This window comes from Cydia splendana, chromosome 5 (assembly GCF_910591565.1).
Source record: "Cydia splendana chromosome 5, ilCydSple1.2, whole genome shotgun sequence".
Taxonomy (NCBI): Eukaryota; Metazoa; Arthropoda; class Insecta; order Lepidoptera; family Tortricidae; genus Cydia; species Cydia splendana.
In genome coordinates this window covers 23,137,986-23,156,906 of record NC_085964.1, presented here as the reverse complement: position 1 = coordinate 23,156,906, position 18,921 = coordinate 23,137,986, and the positions used below count along the sequence as shown (strand labels likewise).

The 18,921-nt window shown below is 44.0% G+C and overlaps 1 protein-coding gene across 1 annotated transcript in view; it reads left to right on the top strand.

Annotated features, from left to right (window-relative positions):
- The first annotated feature begins 18,347 nt into the window (after positions 1 to 18,347).
- The window catches only part of LOC134790949 (uncharacterized), a 51,515-nt gene continuing 50,941 nt past the window's right edge, over positions 18,348 to 18,921 (top strand). The window contains exon 1 of the mRNA XM_063761973.1: positions 18,348 to 18,464. The gene's annotated coding sequence lies outside the window, so the exon portion shown is untranslated. The remainder of the gene's footprint in view (positions 18,465 to 18,921) is intronic.

The following is an 18,921-nucleotide window of genomic DNA, read 5'->3' as shown; positions in this document are numbered from 1 at the left end:
CGTATCTAATCGTGCTTATAGTGCCATGAACACATAAGTGTTATGTGGCGTACGCTGCACTGTCAAAGTAACCTTCACACTTTAAAGCAGGGGTCACCAAATGGCGGACCGCGGTCAGCATCCGGACCGCCGACCTATTTTATTTTTTTGCTTATTTAATCAACTCAAAGAGAAACTGACCGCGCCTGAAGAAACTAATTGGTGACCCCTGCTTTAAAGTAAGGTTTGCATTAGCTCGCTTGCGCCTATGACTTGGCGCGTGAGTGACGTATTTGTTTATGACTTAAAGCTTTCAAAGGGTAATAAGAAAGATAAGTGAGTTTAAGCCTTTTTTTAGTAGCCTATTGACCTCTCATTCCAACATAGTAATCACACTAAAAAATCAAGCCATCGATCCCACATATAACAATAACAACATTCAGAAGCATTCCACAGCTAAGTCCCATAAAAAAGCATTTTTCTTTATTATTAGTGACGACTAGACATGTGCGCCGCGCCGCCGCGCCGCCGCCGCCGACGATTTTTCCACGCCGCCGCCGCCGATAAATTTGACCGGCGTATAATCGGCGTGGGAAATTTTGATACCTATCGTGTCTTATTCCATGGTGCGTAGTGAGTAGATAGTGTCAGAGGTATAATTTAAAGATCCTTATGCTTTTTCGCTTATTATTTGCCGGTGAACCAAATTAGCATCATTTTTGTCGTTGCGGTGTTAGCTGTGATAACGATTTAGTCAAATATAGTGTTAATTTAAACAAGATCTAGTTTCTGGATCTCAGGTTATTATTTGATATTTTTTCGCACAGCTTTTTTGTAGAACGTAAATGAAATTGTATATTATGTGATAAATAAATATGATTTATTTATCACATAATATACAATTTCATTTAAAATAACACACGATCAATTCTTAGTCATTTTATGGTGATTATCAGCTTCATTTACTTAACAATATATATTTCAATCAAAATAATAAAAATCAGTTTAAATCTTCGCAATAAGCTATACTTAAACAATTATACCTACTTATAGGAACTTAAATCACGAACTATCATCACTAAGCTAGCAGTAAAGAAAACAAAGTAGACCTTAATATTCCATAAAACGGGACACTTCAAAGACATTCTGTTGATCGAATCTACCTGCCAGAGACGTTTTCTTTCAAAAACAATGACATCTTTAATGTAGCATTACATTTCTGTTAAACTTCAGTTCAGATAAATGTAAAGTATGTAGTTCATCATTATTTCGTAACAAATCCTAGGTGAGGCGACAGCGGCTGGGAAAAGTCAATATATATAGATTTAAGACTTAACTTATAAAGATTTTTTTTTAATGTTTTATTTGTATTCCACTTACAAAGTAAGTAAAAATACTGCCTAAAATGTAGCGTTTTAAAGTATCCTTTTTATTTTAATATTTAAACATACCGTTGCTAACCGTTAGATGAACAGAAGATGAACAAAAAATGCACACAACACAGATGAAGATGCTACGTTGGTCTGGAGGAGTGACAAGAATCGATAAAATTAGGAATGATTATATTCATGGTACGTTTAAGGTCGCAAATATACAAGTAAAACTCAGAGAGAACCGTGTGCGCTGGTATGGACATGTAATGAGGCGGGATGATGACCACATGACAAAAAGGGTTATGAGAATCGAAGAGAAGAAGAGAGGACCCGGACGACCACCAACAACCTGGCTCCAAACAGTCAAAAACGACATGAAGATATTGAACGCAACAGACGAGACAACCCACAAGGCCACAACCGTGAGCTGTGGCGCAAGATTACTAGGAGGGCTAACCCCAAATAAACTGGGACAAAAGCCAGGAGAAACAAAGAGAAAGACCGTTGGTAACCGTTATGTTGGTATTGGTAATAAATGGTTGCCAAGTGTCATGATGGGATATAATTTTCGGCAATAATTTAGAAAACACACATAATATATGTACACATAACACATAATATGTTTTGGATAGCCTAGTAAATACTCAGAAGGCTTTAATATAGAGTTTCTACAGCCACGTTCTAATGCAGTATCAAAAATTATGCCACGCCGATTTCACGCCGATCACGCCGCCGCCGCCGGTCAAAAAATCATCGGACGCCGCCGCCGATGATTTTGCCATCGGCGCACATCTCTAGTGACGACTATAGTTTTTTATTTATATATATTCTTATTATTTTACAGAGAAATAAACTCAGATACCTGCAAACAGTGGAATGCTATGTTTTAATAGAGATGCAACAGCAACTTAAAAATACTTTACCATACCTCTCTTACATACCAGAGATACTGCAATTTCTTGAGTGTAGTGACAGCCGCTCTCATTAGTCTCATTACCGTACAAAACTGCCTTCCACAATCTAATGTCAGATGCTCCAGCTGAGGCATATTCTCTAATATCAAAGGGACTTGCTTGTATCGACGTAGGTTGGAAGATAGATCGCGCAGTTCCAACTTTTTCACTTCAGTCAAGTAATTCACTGGATCTACTGCAGATAGCAAGTGTTTCAAGTTAAAATATGAACAGCTGCTGAGTATTAAAGTGTTTAATTTGGTCAAGTCGACATTCTCGTTTTCGACTGCGGTCTGTAAGAAACGGCTGGTGAAGGTGTCGGTCATGCGGAATACCAGTTCTTTGATGGTGTTGTGATTTATCAATTCACTGAAGAATAGTTACAATCACTTCAGGCTTCATTAATAAGGCAAAAATTAGGCCAGGAATGCACTATAACGTCTAAAACATAGTGACTGGTGGTCATACTGTATCACTCAAATGTGGTCACACATTTGAAATTGAAGAGGAAAATTAGAATTTATTGTATACTCTACTTATTTGTAATCGTAACTTTGCGTCAGTCCCTTTCCTATTATGTAGGTTATATTATTTTGTCCTTCAACAAATAATATTGTTTGTCTCTACTATCTAGGGAGTCTAGGGACCGTTACCGGTATAACTAAAAATTGAAATATCACATAGCATTCACAATATTTTTTTGATATTCTAGAATTGTATTATGTAAGGATAGTGATTAATCAGATTAGCTAAATAAAATGCAAAAATATACATAAACAACCGTGATACCGAAATTGAATACCAGTTAATTTGTATGAAAAATATAGGTACCGGTATTCTGTCCCTGCTACTATCTATTAAACTACTAAATACAATAACTATAACCAAGACTACTAAGAACAGAGAAGTACGGGAAGGGATGTTAAAGCGGAATTTGCGCAATTAGCGAAATCATCCAACTCATTGAGGGTAGTAGATGTAAAAATATCTCTCTTCTCTTCTTCCTCGTTCCCTCAATGCTGAGGATCGCGACCACATGCAACACGTCTCCATTGATTGCGGTCATAAGCCAATTTATTTTTTAATTAATTGACTTGTGTATATGTACAGTTTTAGGTTTAATTAGTTTTAGGTGTGTATGTGATTTTATTTTTATGTTTTTGACATGTATGTTTTTACCATATTAAACAATCTGAATCTGAATCTGAATCTGAACTAGAAACTTACCGAGCAATTCTCAAAACAAACTCGCTTCAGCCTAATAAATTTTGCGGCCCAGTCACATGATGATTGCAGCCATTCTTATCAATCTTATATCATCTTTCTTAGACAATAACCAAAAATGTATTGGCGTCTTCCTAGATCTTGCTAAAGCATTTGATACTGTGTCTATACCAATTTTACTTCGCAAACTTCAAAACCTGGGCGTGCATGGAGTCCCTCTGTCGTGGTTCGCAAGTTACTTGACGGGAAGAAGGCAACTTGTCAGAGTAGGATCTTTTAAAAGTTCTACTGAACAGGTTAATTTCGGTGTTCCGCAAGGAAGCATTCTTGGTCCCACTCTTTTTACGATATACATGAATGACATCCTCAATCTCAAAATTCCAAATTCTGAAATTCTGTGTTATGCGGACGATACGGTAATACTTTTTAATGATACAAGCTGGAAGGACGCAGTCACCATAACAGAAAAGGGCATGCAAATGGCATCTGACTGGTTCCGTGCCAATCTTCTGACCCTGAACTGCAACAAGACTAAGTTTCTCTGTTTTCACAAAACCGCCTCGTCACAACCATCTTTCAACCCTACAATAAAAATCCACTCATGTACTGACTTCCCCTTAAACCCCTGCAACTGTAATTCTATTGAGTAAACGAATGTTATAAAATATCTTGGTCTATTAGTTGACGATAAGCTGAACTTTAAACACAATATTCATAATCTCTCCGGAAGAATTAGAAAGTCAATATATATATCCAAAAAACTCCGTAATTCTGCAGATGAATCACTATTAAAAATGATTTACATTGCGCTTTGTCAGTCTGTGATCAGTTACTGTATTTCAGTTTGGGGCAGTGCAGCAAAGACTTGTATGTTGGAAATCGAAAGGGCCCAACGCTCTGTACTAAAGGTGATGCTCAAAAAATCCTATCGGTTTCCAACCTCTGATCTTTACGCCCAAGCTCAAGTTTTAACCGTCCGACAGCTATTCTTACACAAAATCTGTTTATACACACACAAAACCTCTAAAACATTGCCCTCATATAATATCTTAGTTAAAAAACGCATTTTCAATCTACCAATTCCCGAAGTACGTTCCGCCTTTGGAAAACGTTTTGGAGATCGCATTAGAGTCACAACTTACAATTCCATTCTTAAACAGTGTAACCTTAGATCTAGCACCACTATAGAAGCAAAAAAACTACTATATTTAAATTCCTAAGTTCTCTTAGTTATGCCGAGACAGAAGCTATGTTAGATAATGTACTTTAACTTATTAATGTTATATATAAGTACTATACCTTTATCAACCTTTATTGTGTTGATATGATTGTTAGTTATAATAAGTTTATTTTGCCATAAGCTGGACTTTGTTTGTAACAATAATTCTGTTGTTTAATGTAATCCTGGTACCCCGCGATACAGGCGAAGCCTAGTGCGGAGACCTCTGCCTCACTCTGTAATTTGTATTTTTGGAAATAAAGATTTATTATTATTATATGTATCTCCTTAGATATCACGGGCCTATAAATCCCGGTCTTTTGATAGGCTTGCGTGGGGATATAGATCCAACACGTAGAGGCCCTTTGGAGAGCTTTAATGTCATGTAGAACGCCTGCTGGAACCCGTTCACAGGCGCAACAATAGACACCCATGAACCGGTCTCAGCAGGCATTGGGACTATTGTAGAAAAAGTGAACAGTATACCAGTCTATGGATTGATGTTTGGGTGGACAATGAGATTGGTCTATTGTAAAAGAGGTCCGGACACCTGCCATAACAATGTTAACACCGTCATCGAGGCAGGCGGTGACTCGCCGCTGACTAGATGGGCCCCTGAAACTGCCGTCGTAAAGACGACCAGGAGCAACATCGGTGTGAGCGGCTCAGGGGTGTCGAGAGGTGTGCGCCGCTTTCTACCCAGTGGCTGTTGCTGTTGTTATTCTCTTTATTCATTTCTCATCTTAAGTTAGGTTATTTATAATATGAATATAAAAGTAAAATATAAAAACACTTACAAAACAATAAAAATGAATATAAACACATTATAAAAAACCTAACCTAGGGTGCCGCCAGCAGCGGGGCAAGGCCCAAGCTACCGGTGGTCAGGGCTGCAGAGAGAGGAACCGGCGGACTATCCGCGCCGTGTCCAAGATCACCGCCTTCTGCATCTGACCCTTGATCCAACCACCTAGCGAGAGTCTCTCAAGATGTTGGTCGAGACTCTTCGCTATTAGACCGTTCACTGAAACGACTATCGGGACAATGATCGTCGAATCAACATCCCACATGGCGGTTATCTCGTGAGCCAAGTCTAGGTACTTACTGGACTTGTCCTTCTCGGCCTTCACGAGATTCTCATCATGGGGGATGGTGATGTCAACGAGCACGGCCCGACGTTGCGATCGATCTACTATCACAATGTCAGGCTTATTGGCTACAATAGTCCTGTCTGTGATGATAGATCGATCCCAATAGAGCGTGGCATGACCATTCTCGAGAACAGGCGCAGGTAAGTACTTGTAGTACGGTACTTCGCGGTCCACAAGGCCATATAGAAGAGCAAGTTGCTGGTGAATAATTCTGGCTACGAGATTATGTCTGTGCAAGTACTCGCCGTTAGCAAGATGAGAACAACCGGAAATGATATGCCTGAGTGACTCTCCGGGACGGCGGCATGCCCGACAAATGTCGACCGTACCGTCCTTCAGGATATATTTCCGATAGTTGTTCGTCATCATCACTTCGTCCGCAATTGCACAGGCAAAACCCTCGGTTTCTCCGAAGAGGTCCCCGAATCGTAACCAGTTCACCGACGCGAGCAGGTCCACATCGGGTCCCGTGAGGGCCTTGTAGAACCGCCCGTGTAGCACCTTACTCTCCCATGCCGCCTTGCGATCCGCAGTACTTAGTACCACAGGTTTGCGCCAGTTCTCGTTTGCCAAGGAGAGCGGCGTGAGGTTCCTGTCTACTGCCACCACATCACGATGCATCCCACACTCGTTGTTAAGGAAATAATTCCTGAGATTGTACACCTCGCGGTTGTGGAGATCCTTGGCGTTTAGGAAGCCTCGGCCTCCACACTTCCGTGGGATGTACAATCTCATAACTGACGAGCGTGGGTGTAGCATGCGATGTGTGGTGAGCAGTGACCGGACCCTCCGATCCAGGGCGTCCAGCTCGGTCTGAGTCCACCTTAGTATGCCAAAGGGGCTGTCCATAAATTACGTCATCGATTTTTGACGATTTTGGACCCCCCCCCCCCCCCTATAATCATCCAAAAATCATGCATCAAATGACCCCATTTCCTCCTACTTCATGCTACCGTCATCCGATGTCCAGACCCCCCCCCCCCTAATTTGAAATGACGTAATTTATGAATAGCCCCAAAGGAGTATGTGAGTAGGGGCATTACCCAGGCGTTGAAGGCGCGCACTTTGTTGCCTCCTGACAAAAGACTGTTAAGGACTTTTGTGAGCCGACTGAAAAAGCGCTCCTTCACCGACCGTCTAATACCCTCGTCCTCAATACCCAACGACTGTGACATACCAAGGTATTTATAGGTTTCTGATTCAGAGATAGATCTGAAAGACATTGTCTCAGAAAGTTGTAAATTTGTTGAATTTACAACCCTCCCCCGCTGTACATGCATAACCGCACATTTATCGACACCAAACTCCATGTGGATGGCACTACTGAAGACTTCGGTGGTTTTCAGTAGCTCCAACAAGTCTTGGCTATTTGGTGCAAATAATTTGAGGTCATCCATGTACAGAAGGTGAGAAATGACTTCACCCTCTCTCCGAAGCCGGCAACCTAGTCCCAAATCCTTCAGCAGGGTGCTGAGGGGATTCAAAGCTAGGCAGAACCACAGGGGACTCAGACTGTCGCCCTGAAAGATTCCTCGCTCAATCCTTATAAAATCCTGCGGGCGGGGGCGGTCATCCCGGCCTCCTGGTTGACGAAGGACTGTGGTCCACTGTCTCATACACGCGCTTAGGAAGGCTCTCAAAGCTGCATCAACTTTATACAGCTCTAAGACCCTCCCCAACCATGAATGAGGCACCGAATCATAGGCCTTCTTGTAGTCAATCCAAGCGGCCGAGAGGGCACCCCTGTTCCGCCAGATTTGTTGGCAAATGGTCATGTCTATGAGGAGGAGCTCTTTAGTACCACGGGACCCAACCCTACATCCATTTTGAGCGGAAGCCAGAATGTTGTTTGCGACAATGTGCGCGTTGATTTTTGCTCTCAAAATGGATGTAAGGAGCTTGTAGAGTGTAGGCAAGCATGTGATGGGTCTGTAGTTCTTCGCTTCCGTGGTACTACCGGACTTATAGAGCAGGAAGGTGACACCAGTTGTTAAGGAAGGTGGGAGAGAACCAAGCTCGAGGGCTTGTTGAAATTGTGCTGCCAAGCGCGAGTGCGAGCATCGGAACCACTTTAGCCAGAAGTTGTGCAATCCATCCGGCCCAGGACTTTTCCAGTTCTGAGCCGGTGACGTCAGTTGTGCGGATGGCACAACTGACGTCATCGGGGCTGATGGTGACTGCCCCCATAGGTTCGATGGACTCGCACTCACGCTCGACAACACTCATCCAACTCCCCTCGGTGTGTCCGACAGGCACCGACCAGATGCTACGCCAGAAGTTGGTCATGGCAGTAGCATCCGGCGGCTGCGTGTCGGGCGTACGAAGGTTGGTTTCCTCCCACCTTCGGTACACCTTCCTTTGGTCACTTTGAAAAAGGCGATTCTGCTGAAATCGATCCACACGCTCTCTGTAGCGGCGAATACGGTTTGCCCATGCATAGACTTTCTGCTTTAGAAAGTCGATGCGCTCTGTGACATTGGCCATGTAGTCGCGGGGCCTGATATCCGTCCCCGCGAACGCCTGGTTCACAAAGCGCATTACTCGGGGGCGATTGTTGCCCCCCCTGAAGCAGATCAGCTTTGCGATGAGAGTCCTAAACGAGCTGATACGTCGCTCGATCCGAGCTTGCCATGCAGGGACACCTCCGGCGGTCCTAGGTGCACGTTCAGCGTCCGGGAACTTGATGCGAGCAACACGGCACGCCGCGATGGCTCCGCAGTACATGATCGAGTGCGTATCATCTAAATCTTTACTAGTCCGTAAATATGGCTCTAGTAAAGCGTTTAGGGCTCCCATTAGCGCTAGATTGCGTCTATTCATAGGCAAACGTGGTAATCGGGGCCTAGAGGTTGTTGTGGCGCAATACTGCGTAATCGCCTCTTCCAAAGTCCTCCTCAGTTGCTCATTAGCAGTTGTACTCACATTCTGACTCGCGAAGTTCCCCTCGTCGGTACTGAAATCAACCCGTGGCGCCCCCGGTGCCAGGTCGGGTGCGGGCACCGGATCCGGCGACGTGGCGGGCAGATCTCGCACCGAGGTGGGGTCCGCGCGAGCAGAGAGAGCCTCCTGGCGAAGCCGATCAAGTGTCGCGTCATCCAAGCGCTTTAGCCGCTGAATGACGCGCACCTGGTCCGATAATCGCTGCTCCGACACGGTGATGGTAGGTTCAAGAGCCTGAAACAGAGGCAGTATTCTCGAACGATAGGCGGACAGCTGTGTTCCCCCCTCTGTAGACCCATAATAGGCGCGCATGACATTCTCGTTCATGTCTCGAGTCCAACGCATGCGACGCACTATGCCACCGGTAGCGGGAGCCGTGGGCGGGGCAGGATGTCCCGCAGGCCCCAAGCGTGCCGGCAGCGGTGGCCGCCCTCGTCGCGCAGGTGGTCGTGGCGGCGGCGGCGGCGGCCCGCTCTCTTCACTGGACCCGTCTGTGTCAGGCGCCGTTGCGAACTCGTCGCCTGACGACGATGTGGACGAGGAAGTGGACGAGGCGGGCGGGGGTGGTGGGCGTGCGCTTGTTGTTGCCGCTTTAGTTCGACTCCTTGTAATCATTTCTATTCATTACGTAGTATTGCCGATGGTACATGACAACTGTCAACACGGTAGTATGTTTGACTGCGACCCATGGTCGCGGTGTTTATAACCAAATATATTATCCGCCAGTTATCCGCATGATTTACTAATAAACACGAGTAAATGATCAATATTTTACGGCAAAAACCACATGTTAAAATATTATTTATGAAAAGAAATATTAAAGGACGTCCGTCAGTGTCAGCGGTATTATTATTATTCTCTTTATTTATTTCTCATCTTAAGTTAGGTTATTTTATAATATGAATATAAAAGTAAAATATAAAAACACTTACAAAACAATAAAAATTAATATAAACACATTATAAAAAACCTAACCTAGGGTGCCGCCAGCAGCGGGGCAAGGCCCAAGCTACCGGTGGTCAGGGCTGCAGAGAGAGGAACCGGCGGACTATCCGCGCCGTGTCCAAGATCACCGCCTTCTGCATCTGACCCTTGATCCAACCACCTAGCGAGAGTCTCTTTATTATTATTATGTCTATTCCATATCTCGGGACCATGGGGTCCCGGACCTTTGGGAGGCGTACGTGGGGCCGAAGCCAACAGCGCAGAGGCCCTTTAAGACATTTAATCTAAAAGCAAGGGATACATTATTATTATTATTATCTTTATTTATTTTTCGTCTTAAGTTAGGTTTGTTATAATATGAATATAAAAGTAAAATATAAAAACACTTACAAAACAATAAAAAATACATATAAACACATTATAAAAAACCTAACCTAGGGTGCCGCCGGCAGCGGGGCTTGGCCCAAGCTGCCGGTGGTCAGGGCCGCAGAGTGAGGAACCGACGTACTATACGCGCCGTGTCCAATATTACCGCCTTCTGCATCTGACCCTTGATCCAACCACCCAGCGAGAGTCTCTCTAGGTGATGGTCGAGACTCTTCGCTATGAGACCGTTCGCTGACACAACTATCGGAACAATGATCGTCGAGTCAACATCCCACATGGCGGTAATCTCGTGAGCTAAGTCTAGGTACTTGCTGGACTTGTCCTTCTCGGCCTTCACGAGATTCTCATCATGGGGGATGGTGACGTCGGCGAGCACGGCCCGGCGCTGCGATCGGTCTATCAGCACGATGTCAGGCTTATTGGCGACAATAGTCCTGTCGGTGATGATAGATCGATCCCAATAGAGCGTGGCACGACCATTCTCGAGAACAGGCGCAGGTAAGTACTTGTAGTACGGTACTTCGCGGTCCACAAGGCCGTATAGAAGAGCAAGTTGCTGGTGAATAATCCTGGCTACGAGATTATGTCTGTGCAAGTACTCACCGTTAGCAAGATGAGAACAACCGGAAATGATATGCCTGAGTGACTCTCCGGGACGGCGGCATGCCCGACAAATGTCGACCGTACCGTCCTTCAGGATATATTTCCGATAGTTGTTCGTCATCATCACTTCGTCCGCAATTGCACAGGCAAAACCCTCGGTTTCTCCGAAGAGGTCCCCGAATCGTAACCAGTTCACCGACGCGAGCAGGTCCACATCGGGTCCCGTGAGGGCCTTGTAGAACCGCCCGTGTAGCGCCTTACTCTCCCATGCCGCCTTGCGATCCGCAGTACTTAGTACCACAGGTTTGCGCCAGTTCTCATTTGCCAAGGAGAGCGGCGTGAGGTTCCTGTCTACTGCCACCACATCACGATGCATCCCACACTCGTTGTTAAGGAAATAATTCCTGAGATTGTACACCTCGCGGTTGTGGAGATCCTTGGCGTTTAGGAAGCCTCGGCCTCCACACTTCCGTGGGATGTACAATCTCATAACTGACGAGCGTGGGTGTAGCATGCGATGTGTGGTGAGCAGTGACCGGACCCTCCGATCCAGGGCGTCCAGCTCGGTCTGAGTCCACCTTAGTATGCCAAAGGAGTATGTGAGAAGAGGCATTACCCAGGCGTTGAAGGCGCGCACTTTGTTGCCTCCTGACAAAAGACTGTTAAGGACTTTTGTGAGCCGACTGAAAAAGCGCTCCTTCACCGACCGTCTAATACCCTCGTCCTCAATACCCAACGACTGTGACATACCAAGGTATTTATAGGTCTCTGATTCAGAGATAGACCTGAAAGACATTGTCTCAGAAAGTTGTAAATTTGTTGAATTTACAACCTTCCCCTGCTGTACATGCATAACCGCACATTTATCGACACCAAACTCCATGTTGATGGCACTACTGAAGACTTCGGTGGTTTTCAGTAGCTCCAACAAGCCTTGGGTATTTGGTGCAAATAATTTGAGGTCATCCATGTACAGAAGGTGAGAAATAACTTCACCCTCTCTCCGAAGCCGGCAACCTAGTCCCAAATCCTTCAGCAAGGTGCTGAGGGGATTCAGAGCTAGGCAGAACCATAGCGGACTCAGACTGTCGCCCTGAAATATTCCTCGCTCAATCCTTATAAAATCCTGTGGGCCAGGTCGGTCATCCCCGCCTCCTGGTTGACGAAGGACTGTGGTCCACTGCCCCATACACGCGCTTAGGAAGGCTCTCAAAGCTGCATCAACTTTGTACAGCTCTAAGACCCTCCCCAGCCATGAATGAGGCACCGAATCATAGGCCTTCTTGTAGTCAATCCAAGCGGCTGAGAGGGCCCCCTTGGTCCGCCGGATTTGTTGGCAGATGGTCATGTCTATGAGGAGGAGCTCTTTAGTACCACGGGACCCAACCCTACATCCATTTTGAGCAGAGGCCAAAATATTGTTTGCGACAATGTGCGCGTTGATTTTTGCTCTCAAAATGGATGTAAGGAGCTTGTAGAGTGTAGGCAAGCATGTGATGGGTCTGTAGTTCTTCGCTTCCGTGGTACTACCGGACTTATAGAGCAGGAAGGTGACACCAGTTGTTAAGGAAGGTGGGAGAGAACCAAGTTCGAGGGCTTGTTGAAATTGTGCTGCTAAGTAGGAGTGCGAGCATCGGAACCATTTTAGCCAGAAGTTGTGCAATCCATCCGGCCCAGGACTTTTCCAGTTCTGGGCCGTGCGGATGGCACAACTTACGTCATCGGGGCTGATGGTGACTGCCCCCATAGGTTCAATGGACTCGCACTCACGCTCGACAACACTCATCCAACTCCCCTCGGTGTGTCCGACAGGCACCGACCAGATGCTACGCCAGAAGTCATTCATGACAGTAGCATCCGGTGGCCGCGAGTCGGATGCACGAAGGTTGGTTTCCTCCCACCTTCGGTACATCTTCCTTTGGTCACTCTGGAAAAGACGATTCTGCTTGAATCGGTCCACACGCTCTCTGTAGCGGCGAATACGGTTTGCCCATGCATAGACTTTCTGCTTTAGAAAGTCGATGCGCTCCGTAACGTTGGCCATGTAGTCGCGGGGCCTGATATCCGTCCCCACGAATGCCTGGTTTACAAAGCGCATTACTCGGGGGCGATTGTTGCCCCCCCTGAAGCAGATCAGCTTTGCGATAAGAGTCCTAAAAGAGCTGATACGTCGCTCGATCCGTATTTGCCATGCGGGGGCACCTCCGGCGGTCCTAGGTGCACGTTCAGAGTCCGGAAACTTGACTCGTGCAACACGGCACGCCGCGATGGCTCCGCAATACATGATCGCGTGCGTATCATCTAAATCTTTACTAGTCCGCAAATATGGCTCTAGTAAAGCGTTTAGGGCTCCCATTAGCGCTAGATTGTGTCTATTCATAGGCAAACGTGGTAATCGTGGCCTAGTATCGGGTGTGGAGCGGTACCGCGTAATCGCCTCGTCCAGAGTCCTCCTCAGTTGCTCATTGGCTGTACTACCCACACTCTGCGCGAACTCCTCCTCGTCGGCACTGAGATCTACCCGCGGCGCCCCCGGTGCCTGGTCGGGTGCCGGCACCGGATCCGGCGACGTGGCGGGCGGATCCCGCGCCGAGGTAGAAGCTGCGCGAGCAGAGAGAGCCTCCAGGCGAAGCCGATCAAGTGTCGAGTCATCCAACCGCTTTTGCCGCTGGATGACTCGCACCTGATCCGATAGTCGTTGCGCAGTCACGTCGATGGTCGGTTCGAGGGCCTGAAACAGTGGAAGCATTCGGACACGGTACGCGCATAAGTTGGTTCCCCCCTCTGTAGCCCCATAGTAGGCGCGCATGACGTTCTCATTAATGGTTTGAGACCATCGCATGCGACGCACTACACCACCGGCAGCGGGAGCCGTGGGCGGGGCAGGATGTCCCGCAGGCCCCAAGCGTGCCGACAGCGGTGGCCGCCCGCGCCGCGCAGGTGGTCGTGACGGCGGTGGCGGCGGCCCGCACTCATCGCTCGACTCGCTGGTGTCGGGCGCGGTGGCGAATTCATCGCCCGACGACGATTGCGAGGAGACGGATGATGCGGACGGGGGTGGTGGGCGTGCGTTTCGTGGAGACGCTAGTTGAGCTCGTGTTTTGCTTCTCGTTTGCATTTTCGTTCACTTAGGGAGTTTTGTCGTACATGTTGAACATTATTTTCCATGGTCGATTATGATAACCCGTACATATATACGTAATAGTATGTAGTAGTCTTGGATTATATTTTTCGTAAAATTAATGTAGAAAGCAACATGTTAAAATATTATTTATGAAAAGAAATATTAAAGGACGTCCGTCAGTGTCAGCGGTATTATTATTATTCTCTTTATTTATTTCTCATCTTAAGTTAGGTTATTTTATAATATGAATATAAAAGTAAAATATAAAAACACTTACAAAACAATAAAAATTAATATAAACACATTATAAAAAACCTAACCTAGGGTGCCGCCAGCAGCGGGGCAAGGCCCAAGCTACCGGTGGTCAGGGCTGCAGAGAGAGGAACCGGCGGACTATCCGCGCCGTGTCCAAGATCACCGCCTTCTGCATCTGACCCTTGATCCAACCACCTAGCGAGAGTCTCTTTATTATTATTATGTCTGTTCCATATCTCGGGACCATGGGGTCCCGGACCTTTGGGAGGCGTACGTGGGGCCGAAGCCAACAGCGCAGAGGCCCTTTAAGACATTTAATCTAAAAGCAAGGGATACATTATTATTATTATTATTAAAATTCTAGCTGCATAAACCGGAAATAATAAGAAAACAAATTAATTGTTTGTATAGAGCCTCAGAGGTTTTAAAATAGGCAAGGTGTTAATACACATACCATAATATCTTCTAAATTTGGACATTCTGTTCCCAAATTACGTAGAATGTGCTCATTGGCAAGTCTAGCATCGTAAACAAGCTCAACAACTGAACTACCATATGTCTCGAGCATGACATTAAAAAATATTGGATCATCTTTGAGAACCAGTATCAAGCATTTATGGCGCCGGTGTTGCACATTAATATCCCAAAAGTTAGTTATAGTTTCAATCCTAAGTCTGTCACCTGAAAAAAGTTTTAAATAGAAATAGTTTAGCCTCTAACTACTATATAAATATATCATTGCTCACTATTGGGAAATACATTATGAGAAATATTTTTACAATGTTTTGTCTCTTTGTGAACTTAACATGTTTTTCTTTTCTTATCTTATATAAGCAAAATCTAAATGTATTTTTACTTACTATGCAAATAATGTTGCACTACAGCTTGCCACCGGCGGCAGACTAGCCCTACACTCAAAATATCTCTCGCAGGAAGATAATCCAAAACATGATTCCAACAATCTTGATTTAGAAATCCCAGAAAGTAAGTTCTCTGCATAGTCTGCAACATTCGCCTCTGGTTGAACTCCCCGTTACTTTGTTTTTACCAACATGTCACAAATATTAACAAAGCTTAGACTATAATTTTGAAAAAAATACTTACTGTGTGGTCAAAGAATAGTACCTATTAGTTTCTTCAAAAGTGTATAGTTTTCGAAGCGCTAGTAGTCATTTTCATTCTATTAAAATGGCTGTTTTGTTAAATTGCAGAAAAGATGAGATTTTGAATCATAAACTATAAACTTAAAACATGCTTCGTTAGCCCTAAAGACCGGCTTTAGTCTGACTCACCCGGCTGCGGCGAATGTTAGCAGGCAGTGCAATTAAGGAACCATCAGGTTCCTTACTACTTTGCATGGAATCTGACTCTTGCGCAGGTTCCATCGTTTCACGCACGCACAAAAGGATCTACTAGTATTATGCTGTTGATGGTTAGTGTTTCCTAAAAATTAAGTAATAAACAACTTTGACGAAGTCGACAACTAATAAACATTATAACAAAAACAAGCTTCAAGCTTAACAAGGCCAAAATAAACTATTTTGACGTTTGATTTGACATTTGAAGTAGGTGACGTTGACATTAGAATTGTAGTTGCCAGATCATTTATTTATTTAAACTTTATTTCACAAAAGAATAACTTAATGTACAAAAGGCGAAGTTAATGCCATGAGGCATTCTCTACCAGTCAACCTTAAGGCCAAGCAGAAAATATTGTAGGCGGTGCATTAGAAAACCAAAAGAGAACTTATCTAGAAACAAAATATATACAATGTACATACATATATCACATGATTCTTTAATAAATATGGCATTAATACATAAATATAGATTAATAATACATATATATATATATATATACCATTCAAAGTTTTCGCTAAGTCTTCGCATGTAGCTAGCTTAATGCTGCACTCTGGCGGCAGAACATTGCAGTAATACCCCCTATTCAAAGCGCACAAATATCACCACAAATCCAAAATTGGTGATTAACTTGGAGATTGACGCCAATTTATTTTCTGATCAAATCGGTCGATTTAATCATCCCGGCTTGACTGGCCTTTAATCGGATTGGGCAAAAATTGTGCCGTCTGGACTGGCCTTTATGCCTTTAGAGTTAAGGCCCCTGTACACACTGGGCCAACGTGGGCCAGTCTGGGGGACGCATTTATGCGTTAGAGGGAGCAAGTGATATTGCTATCTCATTCTACCGCATGGCTGCGTCCCTTGGACTGGCCGGCGCTGGCCCAGTGTGTACAGGGGCCTTTAGACCTAGAAAAGTCTGCAACGATTTTGATAGCCCACGGAGTGCAAGTGTTATTTATACGTCATAATTTTATAGACGTTGACGTTTAAAATAACACTTGCACTGCGCGGGCTATCAATATCAATATCAGATTGGGCAAAAATTGTTCCGTCTGGACTGGCCTTACTAATATGCTCTGGCAACACCGGTGCTTGTCGTCTTGGGGCTTCCTCTTTTATACTTCAGTATGGCATGACATGACTTCAGTCATCCTATTCTATTCTTTAAAAGTGAAAGTTCTCAGAAAGAATCTTTTACGAAAAATCTTTAAATCAATAAAAGTGAGTTAAAGTATTTAATTTAATTTATTGATAAAAATGTTTTCAACATAACGTAGAAGCTGCATTGATATAGAATAAGAACTGGATACCCAATCAGCCGCAAAAAATGGCCCCGCAAAAGTAACGTTAAAACAGATCACGCGTTACTTTTTCGTTTAGTCTTGTATGGACCGCTCAAATGTGAAGTTGTCAACAATGTCGTAAAATGGTCGTGAAAATATGCAAAAACAACAAAGATAAAACAAGGAAAAAGCATGGAATGCATTTCTTTCGGTTAGTTCTTTGGATAGCATTACATAATTTATGTAATCTGGTGGTAATTTCATGGTTTTGAATAAATTATTTTGTTAGTCCCAAAGAAGGGATGTGAAGGAACAAAAATCTAATGAGTCGATGTGAGGTCAATACTTTTTTATTTTTATATGGAATTCATAAGATATAATATTATGTTTAAATTCAAGATTTCCAAGAAAACCTATGCGACGTGCAGAGTGGACTGCTATTATAGCAAGAGATAGGGGTGATGCAGTTTTAAACAAGGCAAAACGGCACTTGTGTGTTCGGCCCATTTCCCTGTTTCCGACATATACACGACCAATAAGGGCTTACATTACATCGACTAACTGTAAATGCTAAACCTGTCTGAACACAGTGACGACCACAGGATTTTTTTGATAAAGACCAGTCAGTACCAGTTAGGGTTGCCAGATCGAAAGGCGCTATTATCGGGAAAAAATATAAATTTTTCGGGATTTTGGGACTTAAGTCGGGGAAAAAAAACATTCAAATTAAAGTAATTGTATTAAAAACAACGATATTTTACATTATTGGCACTACGTCAGCTGCTCTGCCCATAGACGTTTTTAAATTAGAATAGTATACATTCTTTGAGATCTTGAGTCGCTCGCTCGCTCGCTCGACGACAGTTCGGAACTTGAAATTATTGTTTCATAACGTGAAGCTGGTTTTCGGGACAATTTTCACTTTGTCGGGAATCGAGAACACATGGTAAAAATCGGGAGAATCCCGCTAAATCCCGGCCATCTGGCAACCCTAGTACCAGTAGCGACCTGAATGTCCCCGTGCACTATATTGCAAAGAACGAAAGTGCGAAGAGTATTATATAGATATAAAATACACAGTTATTTAATAAATTGAATTTATTTCAAGGAAAATAGTATTTAAAGACGTATACTTAGTTATTAAAAATATATTTGTTTTATGATAACTTACACGGGTTGTTACCATGAATTAATTTTATTTGAACTCCCGATCAAATTAAATTTGTTTAATTTATTACTTTGGTTTTTCTGTACAGTAATACCTATTAAAATGTACCAAAGGGACTCCATTCGTTCATTATTCTCGTTTGACGTTGTTTGACGTAAATACAAAGGTGAAGTTACGTTTAGTGCCATCGGACTTAAAGTTTTAACAGTGTTGGTAGTAATGTTTACAAATTTGACACTTAATGCTTACGGCAGTAAGTTCTTTTCCGTACAAAACATTTATCTTGACTCAAAATTTACGTAAGCGTTTTTATCATCAATGCAAATTTGCCGCTAATGTCATTCTGACCCACATTTTGTTGACGTTTGTGTTCCGCTCTGTGTGTCTATTTCTAATATTAAGTCAGTGAGAAGCTGAAAGTTATTGAACCGGTTTTAGGCTCATAATCCTAAATATTAAACACGCGTGCTTTCACCATAATCCGACTGACCTAAGAAGGTAACTGATTGCTAATAATACCTATGTATGGAAACGGAGCCTTTTAAATTGGTCGAGTAGATTTTACAACAAGGACTGGAGGGCGCCGGCGCCCCGCCGACAGCCTGCCGGGGCCCGACCGGCCCGCCAGCGGCAGGCGAGAGGGGCGGCAGGCAGTATGACAGATTTTAGTGTTTACTAACTGTTTTAACTATTAAAATATGATTAATATGAAAGTTTCTTTTTTTTTCTCGCAAGTGTGTTGAAAAACGTTTATGCAACGCGTGTTCATTGGTCATTACACACATCGGCTTTCTTATTGCGCGCTCCCTTACAGCTCGTGCGCACAATATCGCCTCGTGTGTAATGACCATCGTAGTACACTTGTATCACAATGTACTATTAGAATAGAATAGAAATATTTTTATTCGTGAGTACAAAGACAGAAAAGAAAATTATACAAGCAGAGAAACATAAA